Source organism: Perna viridis, chromosome 4 (genome assembly GCF_037379345.1).
Source record: "Perna viridis isolate PV_CMFRI_1.1 ecotype Kerala chromosome 4, ASM3737934v1, whole genome shotgun sequence".
NCBI lineage: Eukaryota > Metazoa > Mollusca > Bivalvia > Mytilida > Mytilidae > Perna > Perna viridis.
In genome coordinates this window covers 53,162,779-53,188,661 of record NC_142448.1, presented here as the reverse complement: position 1 = coordinate 53,188,661, position 25,883 = coordinate 53,162,779, and the positions used below count along the sequence as shown (strand labels likewise).

The following is a 25,883-nucleotide window of genomic DNA, read 5'->3' as shown; positions in this document are numbered from 1 at the left end:
CGATAAAAATAATTCCTATGGTAGATCAATCTTACGGAATACCGTTTTAATTTCATTTTCTATGCCAACATCAGTGTTCCTTCCACAATGAAAAAATAAATTCAGGAAATAATACATGTAGGAAATAATTCGTTTCAAACATTCGTATATTATTGGTACATATAATGAAATACTGCCAAAATGTGAAGGGCCTTCCGAAATGGTCGCAGAAAAGTTTTCCGACCATATGGCTTTTTGTTTGTCGTTTGAGAATAAAAATTGACTAGATATATATTTTGCAAAATAGTATCGCAATGTACCACTGGACATTTTTCAAATCAACAATGCAATATTTTCGTTTGTTAGACAAATAAGATAAAATCGCATTACTTAAAATAGCTAAATTATTTCAAAATAGAGTACTTTTTCCAATACGTTATGAAATTTTGGTATATTTACTCTCCTGGAACAAGGAAAATGTGTTCCAACTGATCCATATATAACATATTTGGACATTTTTTTTTTCACATAAAAATTATTTTCTTTTCGTATTCCAAGCAATTAGCCGGTATCGCATAAGTGAAAAATACTCTATTATATAAATATTTAGTATATTTTACCCCAATTTTATGAATTCCAATATTTTCATACTCGAGACCAGTGAAAACGTTTTCGCAATGTACAATGTATTATAAAAATGGACATTTTTCATATCATCAATGCAATATTATTTTTTTTTATATTTTAGACAAATATGATGATATCACATTTGTTAAAATAGCTAAATTATTTCAGAATAGAGTACTTTTTACCAAAACTTTATGACATTTTGGTATTTTTATTCCCTTGAACAAAGAAAATGTGTTCTCAATTATCCATACATAGGAAATATGGACATTTTTTCATATAAAAATTACTTTCTTCTCATATTTAAAGCAATTAGATGGTATCGCACTTTATTATCTAAGAATTGAGAATATTTTGTCCCAATTTGAGTAATTTTTAATATTTTCATACTCCCAGACCAGTGAAAATGTTTTCCCAATATACTATTTATAATAAAAATGGACAACTTTTAATATCAACAATGCAATATTTTTTTATACAAATAAGAAGGTATCGCATTAATTAAAATAGCTTAACTACTTCAAAATATAGTATTTTTATCACAATGATCCAAACGGAACAAATATGGACATTTTTTTTTACATTAAAAATAGTTTTATTCATTTCGTATTCAAAGCAATATTATTGTACGGTAATAAAAACTAAATTGTTTTAGAATTTTTCTTCAATTTGAAAAAAAAATTCAATATTTTCATACTCCGAGACGAATGACAATGTTTTCGCAATGAATGTATGATGTATAACGAAAAAGAACGCCAGTTTATATCCAAACATATACAGACATTTAAAAATTGTATATATCGAATGTTTTTATTAAAGCATGATACACATTAATGTTAAATTATGTGCAAGATGTTAGCAATCAACACAATACGACGAACACACGTACAATGTATACAATAATCTATTATTAGTTTCGTTTTGCAAGTTAGATTCCGAAATATACCAATTACTGAAATGAATACTTCCGGCGGATCATTCGTGTATCATCGTAATTCGTGAAATTTGTGCTTCGTGTGCGTGTTTCGTGTACTTCGTGTGCGTGGGATTGGGAACGTAACACATTTCAGGAGGTGTATGTCTAGCATCGATCTGCAGATTGACAGTTGAAGAATTTATAAAGAACAGGGCATCCACACTAACCAAAAATACATGCAAGGTAAGGCAATGGTTATAAAGGAAACTATAACTATTTATTTTTAATGCAAAGACTTGTTTATTAACCGCAGTATCCTGTTTTTTTCCGAATATATTCACATTGCCTCCTGACATCTCCTACCGCATCGATCTTGATTTTATCATTTTGTAAGTTGTATTTAATATTGGGTTATTGAATGAATATTGGGAATATTGATACGAGTAGAATTTCAGATTACACAAGTTTGTGAGTACAGAAGACGCAACGGCCTTTTTTGTAGTGTTGCAAGGTATTTCTTTCTTGTATTGATATAATAATAGTTGAAGACGATTCTAAATACACATTTTCAAATTCTCAAAACAAATACTGTGTTACATATCTTTACTTCAATGCAACTTCTCTGTGAAATAGTAATATGCTGTTATACTCATAATCGCTATTTTGATAAGATTAAGAAAGTATTTCAATATATTGACCTTATACAAACGGTATCTGATATGTAGGTCATGACCATTTGAACCGTACGCGCATCTATCCTGCACAGTTACCCTCGTTCCCTTCCGGTATGAGCGGTACCGGCATGCACCTTACTGGAGCTGCTAGATGCCTCTCGTCAGGTACATTCCCCCCCAAAAAAGTTTTTTTCTCCTTGAAACACTGTCTTATTAAAGAATAAAAGAATGCAAAAAGAAAGTTTGATTGAGTAATGATATTTTGTTCCCATGTACTTTTAGCTTACTCTCTATCCCGAAAACAAGTTACCGAAGACCTTCTACACAAAAAACATAAATGATAATGAAATAATGATTCGTTCCATATACCAATTAGAAAGTTGTGTTAACTGTAATGTGCTACAATTGACAACTCTTTTATTCAGTTATCTGTAAATAATTGCAAAGTAATATGTAATATAATTAAAAAATATGAATAATAGCGAGGACAGTTCACGCTACAACGAAGCCAGATAGTTGGACGCAGAACGACAAGAACAAAATTCATTGCAAGTGATATGTCGCGGAGAGAATTCGATTATCTTGATCATCTTTCATGCAATTTAATCTATTCTTTTAGATAGGGACTCCAAGCCAGAAAGACCCATTCATTATAACCTTGACAGGAGATGACAGGGAGAAACAAAACAAGTTCGAAAAAATGGATTGCGTTTATAATTTATTTGAGAAAGACGTCAAAAAAGAAATTCCCTTCCACACAATTTTAAAAGGCAGTAGCAACTATTCTTCGTGAGGAGAAACCTGAATTTGTACAAGTATAAGCCAAAGTCATTAGTCCTAAAAAGCCACAGCAAACAAGTATCACGTACTTAAAAGAAGAAGTGTCATAGCACTCTACATGTCCTGAATTGAAGAATGTTTGAATGTTTGTCTATTAAGAAACCCCGTCTGGATATTACTGAGGTATGTTGTGATAGATGTGAACAGTTCTAACCAGTTCAATTTCAGCCAAATAAAAAATGTAAAAATAAGGAAAAACACTTATGATATAAATTATCAATTTACACTAATAACAATTTTGTTGTTATTTTCCTTCCTTTTTTTTGGTTTTTCATTTTCAACTTTTTCCATTTCTTTACGGTCATTGATTTCTCAAATTAAAAGAGGTGTGTATGCATGCATATGTGCATACATATTACTAAAATCTTCGTAGAATTAAAAGATTTGGCTTAGTAATTTTAATGGTGATACTTGTTTGTATGTACGTCTGTCCCACATTACATTTGAAACTCCACCATTAGCAGGTTCCAATTGCAAAAGGTGATGAACTCGGTGTACAACCATAGACAAGTGTCCAACACATTGTTAGCATTTACATTTTAAGTTACCTGACAAATACACAGCGATGTGCCGACGTCGAGGATTGGTCGTGAGAACGTAATATCCTGAAAAATAACGTTGTGTGAACGTAATTCTATATCATTTATCTTATAACGTTGTGACAACGTAGTATAATTACGTCCACTCCACGTAAAAGTGAAACTAATTGACAAAATAACATTTTATTACGTATTTACCATGTAAAAACATTGCCGATTCACAACGTAACTTTTTTTCGTTGTGACAATGGAATATGAACGTAATACTTTTTCAGTTGCATATTGAAAGCATTATCAAATTGGTTTTGGAGTAAGAAATGGCTTGTTATCTTCATTGCAAAAATATATATATATTTTAAAATAAAATTTCAACATGTTTTAAAAATTAAATTAAAAACAAAATAACAATCATTGAATAGTAATATAATTATAATTGACAATTATAAAATGGCTGCATACTAATGATAATTGATAAAAAAAAATGATTGCTAAGTAATAGAAAACAGTTTGAGTGGTGCAGAATATTGCTTAAATGTAATAAACCATATTTTTTCAACTATTTCAACTCGCCCTGCACATGGTCTTTCCTGTGTCCCGCTCTGTTCAAATTTGAAGATGTAAACAAATGCTCATCATGAGAACGAGAAGAAAAAATCAATTTTAGAATAGAATTATTCGATACATTGGAGATACGTAAGTTATACTGTACATATCAATAGAGCATTTTTGATATCACATATTGTGTAAATAATTTGATATTTTTATCATATCGTTGTGATTCATAGAAAAAGGGGTCTCATGTGTAGACAAGTATCATACCACAGACCATGTAATGAAGACAATTTAATGGGGAATTACTGCAGGAAAATGAATTACTTGAATGATGTTTGCCCTTCACTATATTACGGACTGAGATGTCAAAGGAAACTTGAGAGAAAGAATTGGTAACACTTCAAAGAGTAATCAAGGGAACCAAGGTTATAGCGGTTATCAAAAAAATGTAATCCAGGGACAAAGACCAGACATGGAAAACAGACATACACAACAAAGAACATAAAGTAACTAAAATCATACATACAAAGTAACAAAAATAAACAAGCAACTCAGACTCCACTAAAAACTGGGAGCATGGACCAGGTGCACCGGTAGGGTAACCAAGTTTTAGTACTTGTAATACAATCCAATTACAAAAACGAAAACAATTCAAATAACTGGGGATCTATTCTGGACCTCTGATAAGAGATTTGCCAATGTCACTTTTGAAAACGTTCCCCATTTTATAAACGGCGTTCAACCATAAAATCTATTCTATAATCTTAATAGCATAACGAATTACCAATGTGGCAGTTTTTATATCTGTGATTTAAGGAATAACATTATTGCACATTGTCTGCTGTTAACCTTACCACCTGCGTGGTCAAAATGTACATGTGAAAAGAATTAGTATCAGCAGGAGTTCTTTCTGTTTACAGATATGTATTTAGTTTCATACTGTAGATGTTTGTTTCCTGACATATTAGAATACTTGTTTCTATGCTATTTTGATGATCAAATTTTCTGCTGTATGCAGTTTGTGAGTCATTATTGTACATTGTATTAATGTGATCCTAAAATGTTCAGATTAAAGGTATTTAATATTTTGTTTCAATACACCGTTGTGTCTTTCTAAATGCTGAGTCAAATACATCTATGGACGAAATGCCCTTTCACCACATTAAATCAGTATATGTAATAAATTAAAGTCTATTACATAGTATTATATGTATATATTGATTTATGTCAAAGAAAAGTTTTTAATAGTAAAGATACATCTATTTGTTACAACCCATTTTCAACTTCAGGAATGAGAAAAAGAAACAATTTTAAGAGACATAGACGTGGAAACCAAGTGCTATACATGAACATTTTATTCGCTTGATTCATCCACTGTACCTAAACATGAATTATGATAATATGCTGGCATTTACTTGATTGACTAGGAGAAACTACATCAATACAAAACAAAACAAAATATTTTTTATCATCTTATTTTCTGTATTTTTCCATGTACCAATCAAATAATAGATGCAAAACATTCATAAAAAATCAACTAACATTATGTTCATAATTTTGTTTTGAGACAACTTTATTACCATCATGACGTCGTATTTACGTGCTCTTGAGTCTACAAAATTACGTTGAGATAATGTATTAATATAAAGTTGCGACGACGTAAAGTTTTACGTTATGACAACATCCTTCCAACTCGGATTGTTTGCCGAAAATGACCAAAGCTGAGAAATAACTACCTACCTTTTTTGTTAAACAAATTTAAGAATGTTATGAGTAATAGTCCATTTTGACCTGATCAAAAAGTTAAAGATAAACCAGCGGGAAAAAATAGATATTACAGTGTCCTTTTTGGCCACCATGGCGTCTGCATTTCGCATCTGCAAATCCTCCTTAACTGATTTTTTCACATATTCCTTTATAGGGACCTTCCACAACAGTTTATAAATAAACGAGAATTCAAATATTTTGGGTGGAAAATCGTTCATGAATGACAACAGTGACTTTCAAATGCTCTTTAAATATCAAGATTTGGATTCAGCATGTTCTTTCCAATAAAAATAATTCATTCAACTCTAAGAATTTTGGAATTTTGACAGAAAAAAATCACTTACAATGGAAAAACCAAACATATTGTTTACTTTTTTTAGCGTAAAATTGTTCCTTTTCATGCTGAATTCAACAACCGTATTAAATTTCAAGGTTCTGGTCACTTATATCTCTGAGATATCACAATGTCCCATATTTTGACTTCCCAATTGTTGGCCTTTTTTCATTTAAAAACCAGACAAAATATTTTATTATGCTAAATGCATGTATCAGAGAAATATTGATTGATTGATTGATTGATTGATTGTTGGGGTTTTACGTCCAAGCAGCAATTTCTCAGCTATATTCAGACGATGATCATGAAATGGATGATAAAATTTTGATTGCCACTAGAAAAAGAGAGGGATGGGTAAGTTCGGGCAATTTAGCCTCCTATGGCGGAGTGCAAAGGTTCCTACTCCGGAAGAATACCACAGCATGGTTCTTTAACGTGCGAGGAACGTGACATCTTACCCAACACGGTGCACCACTATGGTTTGCGGTCAGGTTTTCCGTGTTATAGTCTGACAACCCCAGCATGTAACACACCAGGAGTACTCCATTCCACCACCTGGGGCCCACATCCCAATTGCTCTGTGGGCAGAGCGCCTAGCCCACGGCTAGGTTTTTGAGCACTTTTTAGTCGCCTTTTACGACAAGATTAGCGCTGCTGCAGGTCTATTCATTTAACACCCGGACCTGCACGGGGCATCAGAGAAAGAAAAAAATATATATAAATATAAAATCGAACATATTTTATATTTGAAGACATATTTACAAATCATCGCCCCTAGTTGCTACTGAGTTGCAGAGTAGTAGAAACCCCATACCCTAACCATATTCCTTACATATAGACTTATTTTAACCAGTAAATTGTCCTCAGATATCTACTTATTCTTATCCTATGACTTGAAGTCTGATATTGATTGATATAATGCACTTATCCCGCCTTGTACCTGTTTTATTCATACATATATTTGTTCAATCCTATTTAAACGAATAGATCAAATTGCATGAAAGATGATCAAGATAATCGAATTATCTCCGCGACATATCACTTGCAAACGGTGAATTTTGTTCTTGTCGTTCTACATCCAACAATCTAGCTTCGTCGTAGCTTGAACTGTCCTCGCTATTATTCATATTTTTGAATTATAGTCCATATTACTTTGCAAATATTTAAGATAACTGAATAAAAGTGTTGTCATCCAATTGCCGCACATTACAGTTAACACAACTTTCTAAACACATTGCTGTAAATATTTTTTTAAAATTCGTTCAGATGTAGATCAAATTAGTCAAGTTTACTATTAACGACTGTTATATATATATATTTGTTAAATAAAAAAAAAAAACATTATGGTACATCTAATTACGAATTATATCAAAGTGAATTTTATTATCATTTGATGCAGCAAAATATGTCTTTGTGGAACTGATAAGTGCAAAAACTTTTTTTTCAGCAAATCAATTTTGAATATTCAATTTTTTGAAAGATGACAATATTGTTTTGGAATTTTATGCTTCATAGAATCTTTTTTTTTACTGAAAAGTGACACAAATCTTGTAAATGAATACATGCACAATTAACAAATCTTTAATTATTTATGTTTAATTTTTCTATGCATTGGGTGATTTCAAAATTTGTATAATGAAATATTCAATATGGAATGAAACGTTAGTTCAACTGTATATAGCTTTGTTCCTTTTTTGTTGTACTAACACATTGAGCAAATACTGCAATAACCCACATAGGGTCGCTATCTTGATTCCGTCGACTTCTAGAAATTTAAAAACTTTCTTTATGAAGGAATTTTCACTTGTTAAGACCTCCCTTTTTTCTTTTTTCCAGACGTTCGATAAGTGTTTTATGTATAAAATGTACATATGTATTGACAACATCGACATGCTAGTTTCCTTTTCGAAACGAATAGAGACTTTATCGAAACAAATTCGAATTGTTGTTGTAAAGGGAGGTACATTTACTAAAACAATTAATTCGCTAGCAGACATAGCCTATAAGGAGAATAATACATACTTTGTTCGAATCAACGATGACACATTCTTTTCTTCAAGAAATTGGACAGCCATCGGTATAAACGCTTTATCGAAGCTACAACCAAAGCATGTTGGTGTCGTCGGTCCAAGATGTAACCAGGGTAACACCGGAATTTTAACACATGACATGGTGCACAAAACGCATTTAGATATATTTGGATTCTATTATCCACCCGAATTTGAAAATTGGTGGGCAGATGATTGGATAACTAAAGTGTACCGCCCCAATAATTCAAGAAGTCTAAAAGATTGGACGGTTATTCATAAAATGAACCACGGAACCCGCTATATAGTAAATAAATATACCTCTAAGCGGATTAAAAATATCTATTTAGATAAAACCATTCTCAATAAATTCATTGACAAAACAACACATATATAGCGGTAAATACCCAGAAGAAAAAAATGCTGATTTCAGACGGCAACCAAGACACTTTAAACTTTGCCGAAACTAAATTAAAATCGAGTCACCAATTGATAGAAGAGATAATTGCGGCGAAATTATTCTAACGGACGGTCTGTTCGACGGTGATTCCATTATACCATCCACTCGTGGTAACTTTTCAGGCACTTGCCAACTATTCCTTGAGTAACAGGCCTTATCCGCGGTCTTTGATGTCCACAGATAATTTAACAGTAATGATTGGGCAGCGTGGTTGTTTATGTATGTTAGTGCTTTCTTTGGTCGGAGTGTTAAATCTTGTTTCATCAATCAATCATCTATGTACTCTCACAGTTTTAACTTTCAAATTGGTATATGGAACGAATCATTATTTCATTATCATTTATGTTTTTTTGGTTGCGTAGAAGGTCTTCGGTAACTTGTTTTCGGGATAGAGAGTAAGCTAAAAGTACATGGGAACAAAAATAACATTACTCAATCAAACTTTCTTTTTGCATTCTTTTATTCTTTAATAAGACAGTGTTTCAAGGGGACAAAACGTTTTTTTTGGGGGGAATGTATCTGACGAGAGGCATCTAGCAGCTGCAATAAGATGCATGCCGGTACCGCTCATACCGGAAGGGAACGAGGGTAGCTGTGCAGGATAGATGCGCGTACGGTTCAACTGGTCATGACCTACATATCAGATACCGTTTGTATAAGGTCAATATATTGAAATACTTTCTTAATCTTATCAAAATAGCGATTATGAGTATAACAGCATATTATTATTTCACAGAGAAGTTGCATTGAAGTAAAGATATGTAACACAGTATTTGTTTTGAGAATTTGAAAATGTGTATTTAGAATCGTCTTCAACTATTATTATATCAATACAAGAATGAAATACCTTGCCACGATACAAAAAGTCTGCTTAGTTTCGGCAAGCTCTGGCATAACCTATGAGTTGTGATATGAACACTCCATACGCAGGTGCTAGAGGAATGTTGCCACAGATGATAGGATAATTGCCAATTCGGAATGAAAAGATCATATAGTTGCTCATGTATAATCTTTTCAAAGATACAGTCTGTACAAAAAAATAGTTTTGATAAAGAAATCTAAACAGAACTCTAAACCAATATTTAAAAAAATATAGTATTCTAATGTCCTTCTAGATCTTTTATTTCTAGGGTGACTGATTATGACAAGGTTAGACAAGAGTATTTATTTTGATGTTCATATTATGTTTAGTTTATAGATGATATAATTTTCCGCCATATACATGGTGCTTTTACATGAAATCATAGAATTTGGGATTTTATACAATGCGTATATCCTGAAAATCGTACAGAAAGAGATAATGCAAACATTATGAAGTAAGTCGAATATTTTAATATACACTTAAAAATCCATAGAAAAGAAACAATTGGCAAAAATGACTCTTTCGTCGACTTGCCTTTCATCTGTGCAAACATGCTTTCAGTACCTGCAGATGATGTTTTCAAAATTAATGTGTTTTTCTAGAGCTGTGCTAAAATATTCATGACGACTTTTTGCACAATTATCACTACAACAATTTAATGGTCATTATAATTATTAACTTATACATCGTTATTGCTTGTTCATGAAAAGCGATTTGTCCACTGTGTTATTGTTATTCTTTTTCGTCTATCCCGAAAGAGACGTTGTTTTGTTATGAGGTATGAGTTGCTGGTTCTTTTAACAAAAGAAGAACACGCTTACATTGCCGGTGCACATAATCAAGTGTATTTTTGCATTTTAATTAATTTTTAAACCCGGATTGAAGAATCCCAGTAAAGACAATAATAATAGAATTAAGATATACTCCGTTTTGATCTTCCCGCATTGTTCATTGAACGATATTGAACAATACAATACACCTTATGTTTGTTAAATAGGTTACCAGCACTATTATTTGTCATTGCATACATACATGTATTTTATATTTCACTATTAATTGTTTACGTTCAGTTAAAAAGGGGTTGAATAAGAGCCATTACATGCGTCGAAGGCAAACCCATGTATGACATAACATATACCTCAATGCCTTTACAGGAGTATCACCAACTGCTACTTAGAATAGGTGCACCAATCAAGAGTGATGGACATCTACGAATAACTTTTCGTGCTTCAAATGGCAACACAAAATTGACATATTTTCGACATACTAACATCGGCACCCGAGTTTGTTTTAATTTTAAATACAAAAGAGTGCTATGATTGAAATAATTGTCCCGTTCATTTTTATGTGTATTATGCTTGTAAATATTCATCGTTTGGCACTAGAAAACAGTAAGACAGTTTAAAATAAAATTGTCATGAACTGTATCAACACAATAAGATATTGATCTGTTTCAGTGATGAAGTGCATCTATCGAATATATGAAAACTATTCATTAAAGGCATAAATTGTGAAGGACACCTTGTCTCTGTGGCAGAGATCAGAAGTTGATACTTTTCTCCCTAACACTCTTTGTCCCTGACGAGGAAAATAAAGCCGAAAATATGGGCACATCTTCTTTTTCACATGTTTTTTACGTTTTATTTATATTTTATATATATGCAGCTCTTTTTTGTCTTAAACGTGGTTTACTTATTGTTCACTTATTCATTATTCTTATAAACAAAATGACAACTGACAAACAATTGTATTGCTTGGCAATTATAAACAGTCGACAGGGCTCTTTGAAAATCTAATAATGTTTATTTATTTGGGCCCAGGTTTATAGGTCCTACCTTGATTACCATAGTAAAACAGATTACGGAAAATTAAATCAATAATTTGTGTCATGAGACCGAATATAGAAGTAGTTGTCACATACCATTGTGAACGTACCAAATTATGAAAAGAAAACCGTATTTTTGTTCATGTTTTACAATATAACTGTTATTCTGGCTTGCCTTGTAGTATTTTTGAGTTAAATATAAACAAACAAAAAGGAACTAGTTTTTTTTTCTGGAATAAGTACTCTATCGTCCCAAAGCGTCAAGTCGAACTGTTCATTTATTACAAAAGTTTTATGGTCGTCATTACGAACTCGTGAATCGTTACGATGTATCCATCTGCACCATGAAACGTGATTTGTTCAATGTGTCATAATTTTCCTTTCCTCTTACGTCTATCCCAGAATTTGACTTTTAATGAGCAATTCGGTGTTTCTAGAAAAAAACAGAGGACGCATCTGGTCCACTTCCGGTACATCTGGTCGATGCTTCCAGTTTTTAGTGGAGTCCGAGTTTACTCATTTACTTCTGTTACTTTGTATATTATTTTGGTTATTTTATTTTCTTTGTTGCATTTGTCTGTTTTCAAATGTTTTGGTTTTGTTTCTGGATAACATTCGTTAGATTTCCTCTAGTATCTCGGTTCCCTTTATTTACTCTTTATGCTATTTTTGATAGAATTTAGAAAAATAATTTTGTTTTATATATAACATTATTATACCTATATTTACTTGTCAGGCAAATTTATTGTCTTTATAACTGTATTATAAGGGACGTCAGGATTTTTGGTCCTAAGACCAGAGGATTGTACATGTCATTTATTGTAATTGTTTTATTGGCTATCAGGAATTTCTGAATCCTACTCTTGTCTGCCACTGGCTGTCAGGAAATTTCAGAATATATAAATACAGAAATCTCAGTTTAATGGCGGATAACTCTCCGAGTACCTCTCAGAAGATGCCTAACTAAATACGCTTGCCAAATATTGAGAAAGAAATATAGACAGTGTCCGAAGTTGATCGTACGAAGCAGTGCACATTGGAAGGTAAATTTTAGTTACACAGATTATGTAGTTTAAGTTATAATAAGAAATATGGGTAAGACGTTATAATTCCAGGCAGTTATCACCCACCACACTGAGAATCCAAATGTCATGCATTGTTTACAAGTACTTGTTGTAAATAACTATAAATATTCCCGCATATGGTGCTATGAAAGAATATGAAACAAAATAAAGTTGTTCTTTAGTATTTAATAGTTAATGAGTATTTTGCTTATCATAATGATCCTGACAAATAAAAGAGCAAATAAAAAGATGTGTCAACTGAACGGTACCGCTACTGTCGCCAGGCGAGTTCCGTTCGTGTTATTACTTGTGTCAAATGTGGGGTGTACCAAAAAGTACCATATCATCCAGAGATCTTATCATGTCCAGTTTCCCAGATAGCATATCCATTTAGGGTACGAAGTGGGGTGAAAATTTTATATTTATAGAAAGATGTTTTTATAGTAACGTTCCCAGTTAAAGTGTAGGTTCGCGATTTTTTCAAATTTTGTTTTGCATTTGAAGCAATATATTGACCAATAAAAACAGACTTTAACACCTCAAATATTTATAGTAGGCATAAAATTGGTATCGAAATATCAGAATTTTTTACTACGGTACTACGGAGGTCATGTAATTGGTTACAGGTGGCGTTGTAATCGCGATCGATTGTGGGTGTTGTCATTGATGTACTGCAGTGCCAAAAATCGAAGTGACGCAATATACACCGGTTAAGTCAATTACAATATGCCGTGCAAGTTTGTTTCAGGTTCGGTGGCTCTTGTAAAAGTCGTTATCATCCCTTGCCAAAAAAGAAGTTTTCACGATGCGAGGAATGTTTGGTAAACATAAATTTCCCTATGACAGCTTCAACATACAACGTGCATCATAAAGCAGAGTCAGCTTAGTCTGCGAAGATCACTTTGAAGAAAGCTGCTTTGAAAGAAATCTGTTTTTGCAATTGTATTTGTATTTTTCCATCTGTTCTTTAAAACAATTGTTATCAATCATAATTTTAAACTTTTATGGTTGTGTTGCTATTGATGTTACAGTGGTACGAGTTCGAGTCCCGTTGATGGAACGGTTAAAGATTTGCATAGCAAATTTGACAGTTCTAACATCGTTGGGAATTGTTCTGACCTTTCTATGCTAACTGTATCTTCCCTGTATCAATTTGAGCCGATGGAGCAGTGCATCGAATAGAATCGTCACATTCTGATACGTTGTATAATATTGCTTTGTTCTGAAATGCATCATTAATTTGTTCCTCTATCCTACATAATGACACCTATATGAACTGTCCCGTACTACCATACACCGTGTACGAAGTTTCAGCCCTATATTTATCATACGAGGAGGAATGACACGGCCAACGAACGCTATATTTTCATATAACCTAGCTGGCCGAGTGGTCTAGGGCACTGGACTTTGTGCCGGCGGTGTTGCCATAGATGTCACAGCGGTACAAGTTCGAGTTCCGCGGAGAAACGACCAAAAATTTGTATTACAATTGTTGGACAGAAATTACAATGAATAGAGTGATGATGTTTCTGTCAAAATTCTTCAATATTTGATTTACAAAATATATGAAGGGCTTCATTTGAAATCTCCATTATGGTTAGAATTTATTGTATAAAATGTAAAAGTTGTTAGTATAAATATAATGGGGTTGGCGGAGTCGTAAACACTCATTTAGTTTACAAAAGTTACTCTAAGCGTTTTCCAACATGCATTGCACATAATTCAAAAGACATTATCGTGGGACACGTTGGTGGCAACCCTCGTATTTTGTCGAAAAAGGCGACTAAATAGTGCTCAGAAACCTAACCGGGGGCTAGGCGCTCCGCCAACAGAGCAACAGAGCAACAGATGTGTGTCCCAGGTGGTGGAATGGGGTACCCCTGGCATGTTACATGCTGGGTTTGTCAGGCTATAATACGAAAAACCTGACCGCAAACCATAGGAGTGCACCGTGTTGGGAAAGACGTCACGTTCTTCGCACGTTAAAGAACCCTACTGTGGTATTCTCCCTGAGTAGGAACCATAGGGCTCATCCACAGGAGGCTAAATTTTCCGACCCTACCCACCTCTCCCTATTTCCAGTGGCAATCAAAATTTGTCGACCCCCCATTGTCCTTGTGTCCCATCCCTTTTTCATTTCATCATCATTTCATGTCCATTTTATCATCAATTTCATGTTCATCGTCTGAATATAGCTGAAATATTGCTGCTCGGACGTTAAACCCCAACAAACAAACAAACAAACATTTTCCGTTGAGGGTCTGCATGGGAGGTAGAGCTTCATCGTAAATTATGGAAAATGTCCTCAAAACTTTGTTAAGTTTGGTGAATATTGTTAGTGAACAATACAGTGAATTTTCATGGTTGGACGAAATGGAAAAATGCGAATAAGCTTAACTTGGACAAACAATCTAGAACTCTAACGAATAGGCTTCTGGAACAGGGTATTTTGCTACAAGATTGAAGTCATTACTACAGAAGTTTTATGGTCGTCATCATGAACACGTGGATCGTTATGGTGTTTCCATCTCCACCATGAAAACTGATTTATTCAACGGGTCATAGTTTTCCTTTCCTCGTTTGTCTACCCCGGACTTGACTTTTTATGAGCAATTCGGCGGGTGTTTCTAGAAAAGCAGAGGACGCTTACCCTATCGGTGCACCTGGTCCATGCTCCTAGTTTTTAGTGGAGTCCGAGTTGCTCATTTACTTTTGTTACTTTGTATGTATGATTTTTGTTACTTTATGTTCTTTGTTGTGTATGTCTGTTTTCCATGTCTGGTCTTTGTCCCTGGAATACATTCTTTTGATTTCCGCTATAACCTTGGTTCCTTTGATTACTCTCCCATACATGTCACAGTGGTACGAGTTCGAGTCACGCGGAGCGAACGACCAAAAATTTGCATCGCAAATTTGAGTTCTAGCATCGTGGGGAATTTTTCAGACCCTTCTATATATATATGTATGTCTTAACGTCGCTACCAAAGGTATGTTTATCTGCTGTATTTGTTTTGCGTTGAAATCGAGTTTTTCATTTTTTTCATAGATAGGTTAAGTTCACTGTCTGTAATGCTTGTCCATTTTTTGCTGAAAATCATGTTGTCATTTTGGACTGACATCTATACATGTACATGTTCGTGTTTCATTCAGAGTGTCATCTTCCCCGACTGTCTCTAAATCCAATTGTTCTCTTTCTATTGTTTTTTTCTGTTGTTATGTACGTTATTAATTGAAGATTGACAACGGTTCTTTTTTCAATAGGTTCAAGTTCTATGCTGATTGTTTGCTGATAGGATATGGAAGCATGTTGTTGTAGATGGACATTGACGTGATTCTGAAGGAAATATTGTATTTGTTTTTTTTAAATATACCAAATAAGGAAAACAAACCCCACCTGAAACATGGAGTGAAAAAATTCCAAGGGTACCCATTACTGTTCAATTGTTTACAAGGAACACCCTTTACAATATTAATCAGTCAAGCAATGAAAATACATATTTCAAGGATATGTCGGTTTATACTTGCTTTGATAATAATTTTATTCAGGAAAACAAAGTATCAACTAATTGATTTGCGAATGATATGAATTTAGTGTATCTTATTTATACATTTTCATCTTTTATTAATATTTGAGGAAACTTTACCGAATATTTGATCTATGTTTGATTTTCCGTTTATTCTACATTGGGAACCTCTTAACTGTGAGTAAATCATCAATGTTTACAAAAACTAACCAAAAATCATTGTATAAACACATAAAAGTTATCAATAGAAAATAATCATAAATAACAATAAAATCAATCACCGGAATTACCGCCGGAATTATTGTCCGAATTCGCTTGATCGAACATTGTAGACCTGAACATGACATCAAATGATAATGCAGCGAGTGGCCAGCCCTTTACTTTTATTTATTGAAATTTCAGAACATTCTAACCCGAATAATCCAGTCGTTATATTATATTCCCTACGATAACTCCATTCCTCGAGAGTGAAGTGAAACGGATACGGAGAGGGACTGGATTATTCAGGTTAAACATGAATAAACTGAATAATACGACTTACTGATACAAAACCGTGATCTAAGTCAACATACATCAAAGAAAACAAATCGATTATCATTCATGATTAGCATTGCATAACTGGTCACATTGATAAATTCCGGGTTTTAGTCGAAAAAGTAATCAGAAAAAATGAATAAAAACAATATCTTCCATCAAATAAAACACATTTCAATCAATTTGGAGTATATTTTGAGGTTTTCTTGGGTGTTCTGGGGTTTTCTTGGGTATTTCTATCGTCCATATCATAAAATCCATCAAATTGGTCAAAAAACCTATTTACATGCATGATTAATTGTAAACTAGATAAATATTGTTTGAAAATTTTACAAGCCAATTATTGATAATCCATCCAATTAAGGAAGATTACAAAAAACATTTATGTAGTTCGACCTGACAAGATTTCAGCTCAGAAAACCACTATTATAAGACTGATTAAGATTCTATGTAGAACAGATTACCTCCAATTTTCTATTTTAACTACATTACATTTTCATAAAACAAATATATTTTAATTGTAAGCCTAATTATATCGATTAATGAAGACTTAGTTCTTCCTGTCAATATTTTGGATTTACATCTAAATTAATTTCAAAAATCTATTCATTAAAATGTAGCAATGTAAAAATATAAGCTTTAAGAATATGATAAATACTTTCAAAGCAGCTATTATTATAGGCAAGGATTTATTTATAATTCCTTTGTATAGGCTTTAAGAATAATTAAACATTATTTGATAGACATGACAAATTTTCTCAATAATTAACTTTATTCATCAATATGTTCCCTTTTTCATCTCCATTTTCTTCTCAATATTTTCTCTTTATTTTTGTCATTTTTCTAAAAGATAAGAACACTTTTATTCTTCTTTAGAAATTATTTATTCTTTGTTTAATTCCATTAAATAAAATGGGTGTACCAACCCCCACCACCCACTTCTGGCTCCGCCACTGGCGTAACACAGGTGTAGTGGTGTGTAGACAAAGTAGGAAATAAAAAGAAATATAAAGACTTATTTTAAAGCTAAAATTAAAAAGAAATGAATACTATTGGTGGGAAGCGTAACACAACTTTATAAGTGGTGTGTCTAGACATTTACGTAGATCCGGACATCGGCTAGATCTATGCATGTTCACAGAGGTCAATCTTGTCACTATGAAAAAAAGTACAACTTTAGAAATGAGTCATAACAAAAATGCAAGTAATGTTCTGAATGTTCGGCTTTGGACTGATAAATGACGAAAAAATCATAGCGTCGCCAATTATCTGACTACAGTACAGTAGATATATATACCCAAATAATTGTTCTCAAAACTGAATAAAAAAAACATTTATATAAAGTAAAAAAAATAAAATATACATGGGCTCAGTCATATAATTTAATATAAGATAATGAAAAGAGGATTATAATAAATTCAAGAAAATCCACGTTAATTCATGACCAACTACACATCGCTAACCAAATGCGCATGCGCACAATCTCATGTCAATCTCGATATTTTAGATATATTCATTAATTTCGCCACAAAGGCTAAACAAAACAACTAGAAAACACATTTGGACAAAGGATAAAATCATTATTAATCGTTAAAAACCAAAAAACAATATGCAGTGTTTTTTTTTTATTGCAATATTATTGGGCAAAGAGTGTATCGTGTCACCGGTGACAAAACGCACACCAACTAAATTTGGACCCATAATCATGCCATTAATGCAATAAAAATGGAATATTTTATTCTAAAACTATAAGTTGAAGTTTTAAATGGCTTGATTTGTTGTTTGTTTTTAACCTTTATACTGCCAACGGGCCGATTAAGACAGATTTACGTTGTCATTACCCGCAAGTGGGCCGATATGGGCCGATTTACAATAAACGTGCATTTTATCTTGATTTTTATTAATTCTTAATTGATTAAACGAAAATTTGATAGTTAAAAATGCTTATTTGTAATGCATTTAAAAGTCCCTAATCCTCAAAGAACGGTGGTTCCGTGTTTACAAACTCATAGTGTCGGAATGTATTTATATGTACTCGATGAAATTGAGCATCTATTAGTGCTAATGGGGTGCTTTTAAAACTAATATAAGCACAAATGCATGATGTCCGTTTCATTAAGATTTTTTGTATCAAATATTTTCTTACATACGTTTCAGTGTCTTGACTTTGAGTAGGGTTTACCTGTTAAGCTCTCTGTGCCATTACTGAAATTACTACCTACATGTACATGTATAAAGGACATGTTTACGTACTGAAAATAAGTATATTTATACTATCCAATGTATAGTTTAAGTAAATGAAAATGTATTATACCCACCTATATGTACGTTGTTAGGAATTAACTGATACCATAACCAAGGGACCGACCAGGAGTACCACAAACTTAGCGTTACTTCCGAAGAACTTTAAAAAATGTTATTGTGTTGGAATCAGAGTCAATAAGAAACTTAAATTATAGTAGTGATTGTGAAAAGACTTAAATCAAATCCTTCTAAGTTAGCTCAAACATCACATAATTAGGAGACAACAAACCTTCAAAACAGCATATTAACTTGATTATACTACAAAAGTCAATCTGTTCTCTATTAATATGGACCAGACTTTCAAGGGAACGTACAACACAGACAGGCGTTTTTATATTTTCAATTAAAATAGAGGGGCTAACACAGTACCTACATACATGTGGCAGGAAACAATTAGTGAATATTAGAACATTACAATAAGTCATATATTATACGAAGCACGTGAATAACAATTTTAAAAAGCTTACAATTTATCATGAGAGTACATGCATTCGCATTATTTCTAAGGTGCATATGACTTTTAAAATGTGTATAGATACAGTATACTCAAAATGACGGACGAAGTTTTACGAATGAGCACACTCAATTATTACTTTTCCGAGGTAAAAGATCTTACGTACGGTGTTTTCCCCCGAGGAGGAACTCATCGAACCTGTCAGAAGTGTTCCTACTACTAATTCTACAGTAGTATACATGTTGGGTTCGCTTATCATTTTTCGGATTTATTACACCCAATGCGCATGTACAAAACGTCACAGCCACTGGCCGTGGACCGGAAGTGACCCTTGGGTTTGACCGGAAGTGACCACTGACAATTCTAGACAATGACCATTGACCATTCTGACCATTGATCCGTCTGGACAATGCTCAGTATGTATTTTTTTACCCTTTTGACCCTTCTGACCCCTGACCTTTACCACCCCCACTCTGTAGTGTATAAGTCCGATACGGACGAGTTCAAATGGCCCTGCCTGCTCATTAGCGTAGTCCTATGGATTCGAATCGTTAATTACAAAAAAGCACTCCTTCGTTGGCGTTGTCCTATAGATTTAAATGTGTCAATGGCAACAATTAAAATTTAAATTTTTTAATTGTGACCAATGAAATTCAAACGTGTGAGACCCAATCGCGTGTGGCCGGGGGAAGGATAAATACTCCGGACATTTACGGACTTCCAGAAGAGAAAATGTAACAACCTTAACCTCGAAGTTAGTTTTGCTTACGTGGCACCTGGTGTCCTCCGGGAATTGGGTTCATTGTAGTGTTTGTGTTGAACACAAACCTGGAAGTATGCTAGTTTACTTGTAACCTGGGGCCCTTGTGGGGAAGGTTCAGTTATGACGGTTTTTTTTTTTTTTTTGTTTTCTTTGTAGAATGAATTCCTAGAACAAACTCATCCTGACGGAAAACTATATGAAATTGGTGAAAGCAACACATACCAAAAATGTCACACCGTATCTCGTAGAAAGTTGTATCTTATCCGAAGAAATGGACGAATGTATCGTGGATCAACCGACCAGAGCGGCGAGGGTGAGATCCTTCCTGGAACTCCTGCCCAGAAGAGTACCAAAGGCTTTTGATGTATATTAACAGACCTTAAAGGAACTAAGACACATTTTCGGTGTAGTGGAACGTATAAAGAACAATTGATTTGGTTACATGAGCAAACATTTAGGGCCAAACGTCTACGTCACGACCGGAGACGATAGTTAGTATATTGATATCAGACGTTACTGAATATCACCCAACGATAACCAAGTGAGCATGGAATCAGTCTGACATTCGATCAATATGATACATCCGACGTGATAAAAGTCATTCCAGACCTATTTCCGGTTTTAAAGTAGGCACTCCGGTGTTATATGGCGCATCAAAAAGTAGAAGATGCCGCGTGTTGTTTTGAACGTAATCCAGACGGATTATTGTAATGTTATGAATAAATGTTATATTTTCGTCTCGGGCTTCATGAATAGCATCGCCATAATACATTTTCGATACTTATTGACAAAATCGACAACTTTATCTGTAGCTTCTTCGGGGTCGTCCAGGATCCTGGTCACGTGCGTCATGGGTCGTCCTGCATATCTGTGTATTAGGTAAAATATACAATGTTGTCCACACACGATTGAATCTTCTTCTTGTACTATTACTGTGTTGTACGTCCAACTACTGCAATGTTTGTTAATAAAATTCAGGTAGGCATGTTAAAAGGGTGGTCCTCCCGTTGGGTTGTAGTATTCTCCTCTCGAATTGGCGTCTACGTATACGGCTACCCAGTGTGTGCAGGGAGATTATCAGTATCCGTGTTTCCCACTAAAGCAAAGAGAGTCTCTTGACAATCTGTTCCGCGCATACACCCCTTTAAATACGTGTCTGGTGACCGGGTGCTTTTTCAATATGGCGTCAATGTCTGTCGTGTTCATTATGCACTGTAGTCAAACAACACTTGTCTGTTTCTATCTATTTCGATGACGTCAAATTCGGCATACAATACGACGTTGCTGGTGGATCGAAGGGCTTCCGAAAAATGAATCTATTCTCAGGTTGCCTTGTTTTATCAGCTGAAATGCTCCCACTTACGACATGTCCGGTGTCAAATCAAAGGCGAATAATATGTATCTTTTGGCGTATTCTTTTCTCGTGATTGCGGTTCCTTCGTCCTGGTACATTTTGTGAGTTACAGCAGAACGACGACTCCAGTCATTTTCACGATATCAAAATGAAAATCATACTTTCTGTTTAACGAGCTTACACAGGATCTTAGACTGCGGTCCATTTGACTTGTAGTATAAATATGCACCGTGACGTCAATTGTTTTTTTTTATAGTTGCTTTCTAGTGTTTTCATTGGTCACTTTTTTGCGTTGCGCTTCGACGAGTCCTCTTTGTTTAAAAGAATCGAACTCCTTATCTTGGAGATTGGTTTGGTACAAGTTCAGTATTCTATCCGCGTGTTAGGGGTAATGTTCACTGCCTATTTTTGCGAGGCAGAAAAAAACACTATCACTTGTTCCCGGTTGATTATACCATCGTTAAAAAAGTAGACATTATCGTTTCGTACGTGTTGACGTCCATTTTGTAGTGTGTTTATTATGTGCTCATTTTTATACCCTGTTCATCACGTGATGTTTAGATTGATTTTCTGTTGTTCTATTTTTATCGTGTACATTTATAATTTAATTATCTCATTAACCTATACTCTATTGCCATACCTCAAATTGTTTTAAGTGTTTGTGTAGCTTGTTTTTTTTTTTTTTATAAATGTGTCTCTTTGTTTATTATTGGGTCTATCTTCTTTGTTTGTATCGCTATTTTTTTACGCCTGTATCACTGTTTAAGTGCTAGTGCGTCTCTTTGTTCTCATTTGGTCTATTTTCATTAGAATATCCATTATTTTTACAACTGGCTTGCTTATTTAGTATTATATTTATTGTTCTAAGTGTTACCCTTTTTAAGAGGGTCCAACTGTTCATTTGTATTTTTCTCCATTGTATTTTAAGTGTTTGTGTAGTGGGTCAGATTCTATTTTTATGTGTCTCTTTGTTTTCATTAGGTCTATCTCCATTGTAATAAGTGTTTAGCGTGTCTTACTCTATAATTGCGTCTCTTGTTTTTATTTGGTGTATTTCCATTATAATATCCATTAGAATATCCTCCTTTTTTGGCTTGTTTTGGTATTTACCTCAATTGTGTTTGTTTAGTGGTTCTATTTTTTACAACTCTTTGGTTTCAATAGGTCCATCTCCATCGTTTCACAAAAAAAGAATAAAGTCAAATACAATTTTATTCATATTTATATACAAAACAAGTCATATGCGAACGATTATCAAGTACATATATTTCATTGTGGTACATTTATAGAATAAATTTATATAACATATTCAATAAAATCGTAAGATATTTGGAACATTGATCAATTCCATCATCACTTAGTATTAACAAACTGTTTAAAATCACACTCAAAAATATAGAGCTAGTATAAAATTAACTATTAATTTAGAGAAGAAAAACCACCGAGGACAATTTAATAATATCGAGCAAACGGGTCATTTAAATTGGAGACAATTGGAGTCAAAATCATTAAAAACAATTACAGAAATAACAAGTAAAAATGATTAAATATACAACTTTTCAAACTATTATAAAATTTTAACTCACGTCACCCGTAAAACCACCGAGGAGAGGTAATAAATACGTAAAAAAGATAAATTTTTGAGGAAGTAAGCCGAAAAATAACAAATACAAAGAGTAAAATATACAAACTAATATAATGAAGACCGACGCCACCAATTGAACCACCGAAGTATTATCAAACCACTGGAACATTTAAATCATTGAATCTATGACGAAAATTTGAGTAAAAATCACTCAAAAATGTACATCGATTAAGACGATAAATGACAACAAGAAAATAATTAAATATTCTAACTATTATCAAATATTAAGGCCACCGAGGATCATTTTGTATAAGTAATGCGTATGTAAAAAGGACAAACTATTGAGGAAGTAAACCAGAAAAATGACAAGTAAAATAGTACTATTCAAACTATTATTATGAAGACCTACGCTACCCATTTAATTACCGAGGACAACTTTCTATAAGTATAAAAAAATGACAAAAATTTTGAGGAAGACAGGCAATGAGTGAACAAATAAGACCACTTTAAAATTATTGATATTTCCAAATAACTGACATTCAATAAGTATTGAGGAAATAGTTCAAATAAACCATTTATAAACATCCACTAAAAATAGAGGTTCCGTGGACAAAACTTTTCGTTTAGGGTAAAAATAGGAAAACCCGGCCCTTTTTTGTAAATATGTATACATTTTGTTGTCAACAGATCGGAATCCGCGATTGACACCCGGTCCAGACTTTTTCGATAAGAGGACGTCCATGTAGGTCGATTTATTAATGTCATTCAATTTTTTAATGACCCCTTTGCAGCTAAATTTATCAGAATGGCCGAAATAGTAATATTTTCGTAAGGGATACAATTCCCCCTGTATTCTTCTTAAAATAGACCGGGGGTCATTTTACTGAAAGCGACATGTTTTGGAGTGTCAGATCGGGGAAACCAGAGATGCTTTTCCCCCTCGAACTTTTGTTTTAAATGGGGACGTATCACCTGTTATAAAGACTCTGCGGAAAGAGCCATGTACACAGAATCCAAATCCACGGAACAGTATTGAAAGTCCCTACGATCCACAAATACATCAATGAAATCATAATAATATTGCAACATGCGTAATTTAGCATACTGGTACACAAAACATTCAATTTGTAATGGTAAATATAAATTTCAAAGGTATTATCATTCAGTTGATTACATTTGAGAAAAAATGGTCTACGAGGCATTGGTACACCCTGGAAGTTTTACAAAATATGACTTCCGTGTGATTTTCTTTACTTGTCACTGATTTGTCGTAGGATGAATTTCCGTCAAGTTTATTCGTGTCCGCAATGATTATTTTGCTGGGATCCGCGTTCCCCTCTCGTCTAGTTTTGCTTACTGCATCTCCAGAGGAACAAAGACATTTAAACGGTGTGTATTCCAGGACTTAATGTGTTTTGGTAACACTAGTCCTTGGACTATGTATCACCTTAACAACTGAGTAATTATCATGAATTTTTCGCTAAACATGCTACCGATCAACGATTTTCTCGGATGTGCCATGACATCTCGGTCGACAGCATATTGACGCATGTGGTTGCCGATGACGTTCCTTGAAATGTCTGTATTTTGAAAAAATGGATGGCGTCTCTGCCCATTTCTGCTTTAAATAGTCCGGCACTTTAATATCCACTTCCAGGGCTCTAAATGATTTGTCATTCTATATATGAACTGTTCTTACAAAGTCAGGTTTCAAATTTGGCAGTTAATATTATGCAAGGGACCTCTTTTCAAGTAGTCATATTTCGTACCTTAAACTTTTACGGACAATTAACGACTTAGTTTTCAAAATATTGGTTAGGTTACCATCAACTTTCTAGATGTGTATGTGGATCGTTCCCCCAAAATCAGGGTCCCCCAACAAATTAATTTTCTCATTCTAGTTACGAATACACTGTTTATACAAATGCTTTCTCGAGGAGGAGTGAAATCCATCAGAGTTGGGTCATAATTTGTGTTTAAGAAAAGGTGATTTAATTCATGTTTGTGTCTATATGGAAAGGGAATTTGTTTTTAGCATTATTCCGTCTTTGTGTAACTGAATTGAGTTGTATAATTAAACTTGACAGTGTTATCGATGTCAGATCCAGAAACACAATATTGTCAAAACTTTTATCACGAAATTATCCCTTGCTGCATATATAATATGAAATAAAATGACATAGTCCGTTGTGGATTTGTGATGTTTTATGGTTTTTAGATATTGGAGTTTTTCCGCACTTTCATTTTGTGCGCTGCCTTATATTCGCCAGCTTGATCCGGCTTATTGTTTTCTGGCTTATTGCTCGCTAGCTTGAGCTTGGTCAATTTATATTAAGTACACCATTATTCTGTTTCATAGACGCGCAATATAAATGGTGCATTCAGTGTTAATTGTGGCTGTCACCATCGCAAAATTTATTTTCTTGACATTTTAATGCATTGATTCATATAAAACAGTCAACCACGTCTTCCCGAAATTTTATGAAAGTGCAATATATATGACGCAAATTATTCACACAGCAAACTTTGTTTGCTTTTCTAGAAATAAACATATAACACCAATGAATGAAGTATGCACAGTTGCGATCACTTCTAACCTCTCTTCGATTCTGTCAGGGGTTGCTGTCATAGAACAGTTCTAAACTGTCAGAAACTTAAGTGTTCACATTCATACATTTTGCATGAATATGATATTTCTGAAGAATTGTGACTGAAAATTATGTGTCCCACTCCCTCATTTGATAGTTATAATGAAAAATGTAGTATTTTAGTAAATACTTTTAGACCCTTATGGAAAATAAAAGTGCTCGCACTCATACATCTTGCTAGAATATTAATTTTTTAAGTAATTTTGACTCACATTTATATGTTGCGGCCACCCACATGATAGTTATATTGA

At 33.6% G+C, this 25,883-nt stretch overlaps 1 long non-coding RNA gene across 1 annotated transcript; it reads right to left on the bottom strand.

Annotated features, from left to right (window-relative positions):
- Nucleotides 1-1,280: 1,280 nt before the first annotated feature.
- On the bottom strand, nucleotides 1,281-7,685 carry LOC148620542 (uncharacterized). The gene is made up of 2 exons (XR_015921873.1): nucleotides 7,589-7,685; nucleotides 1,281-3,641 (listed from the first exon to the last, which is right to left on the bottom strand). It is a non-coding gene; the product is annotated as an uncharacterized LOC148620542 (long non-coding RNA).
- Nucleotides 7,686-25,883: the final 18,198 nt, after the last annotated feature.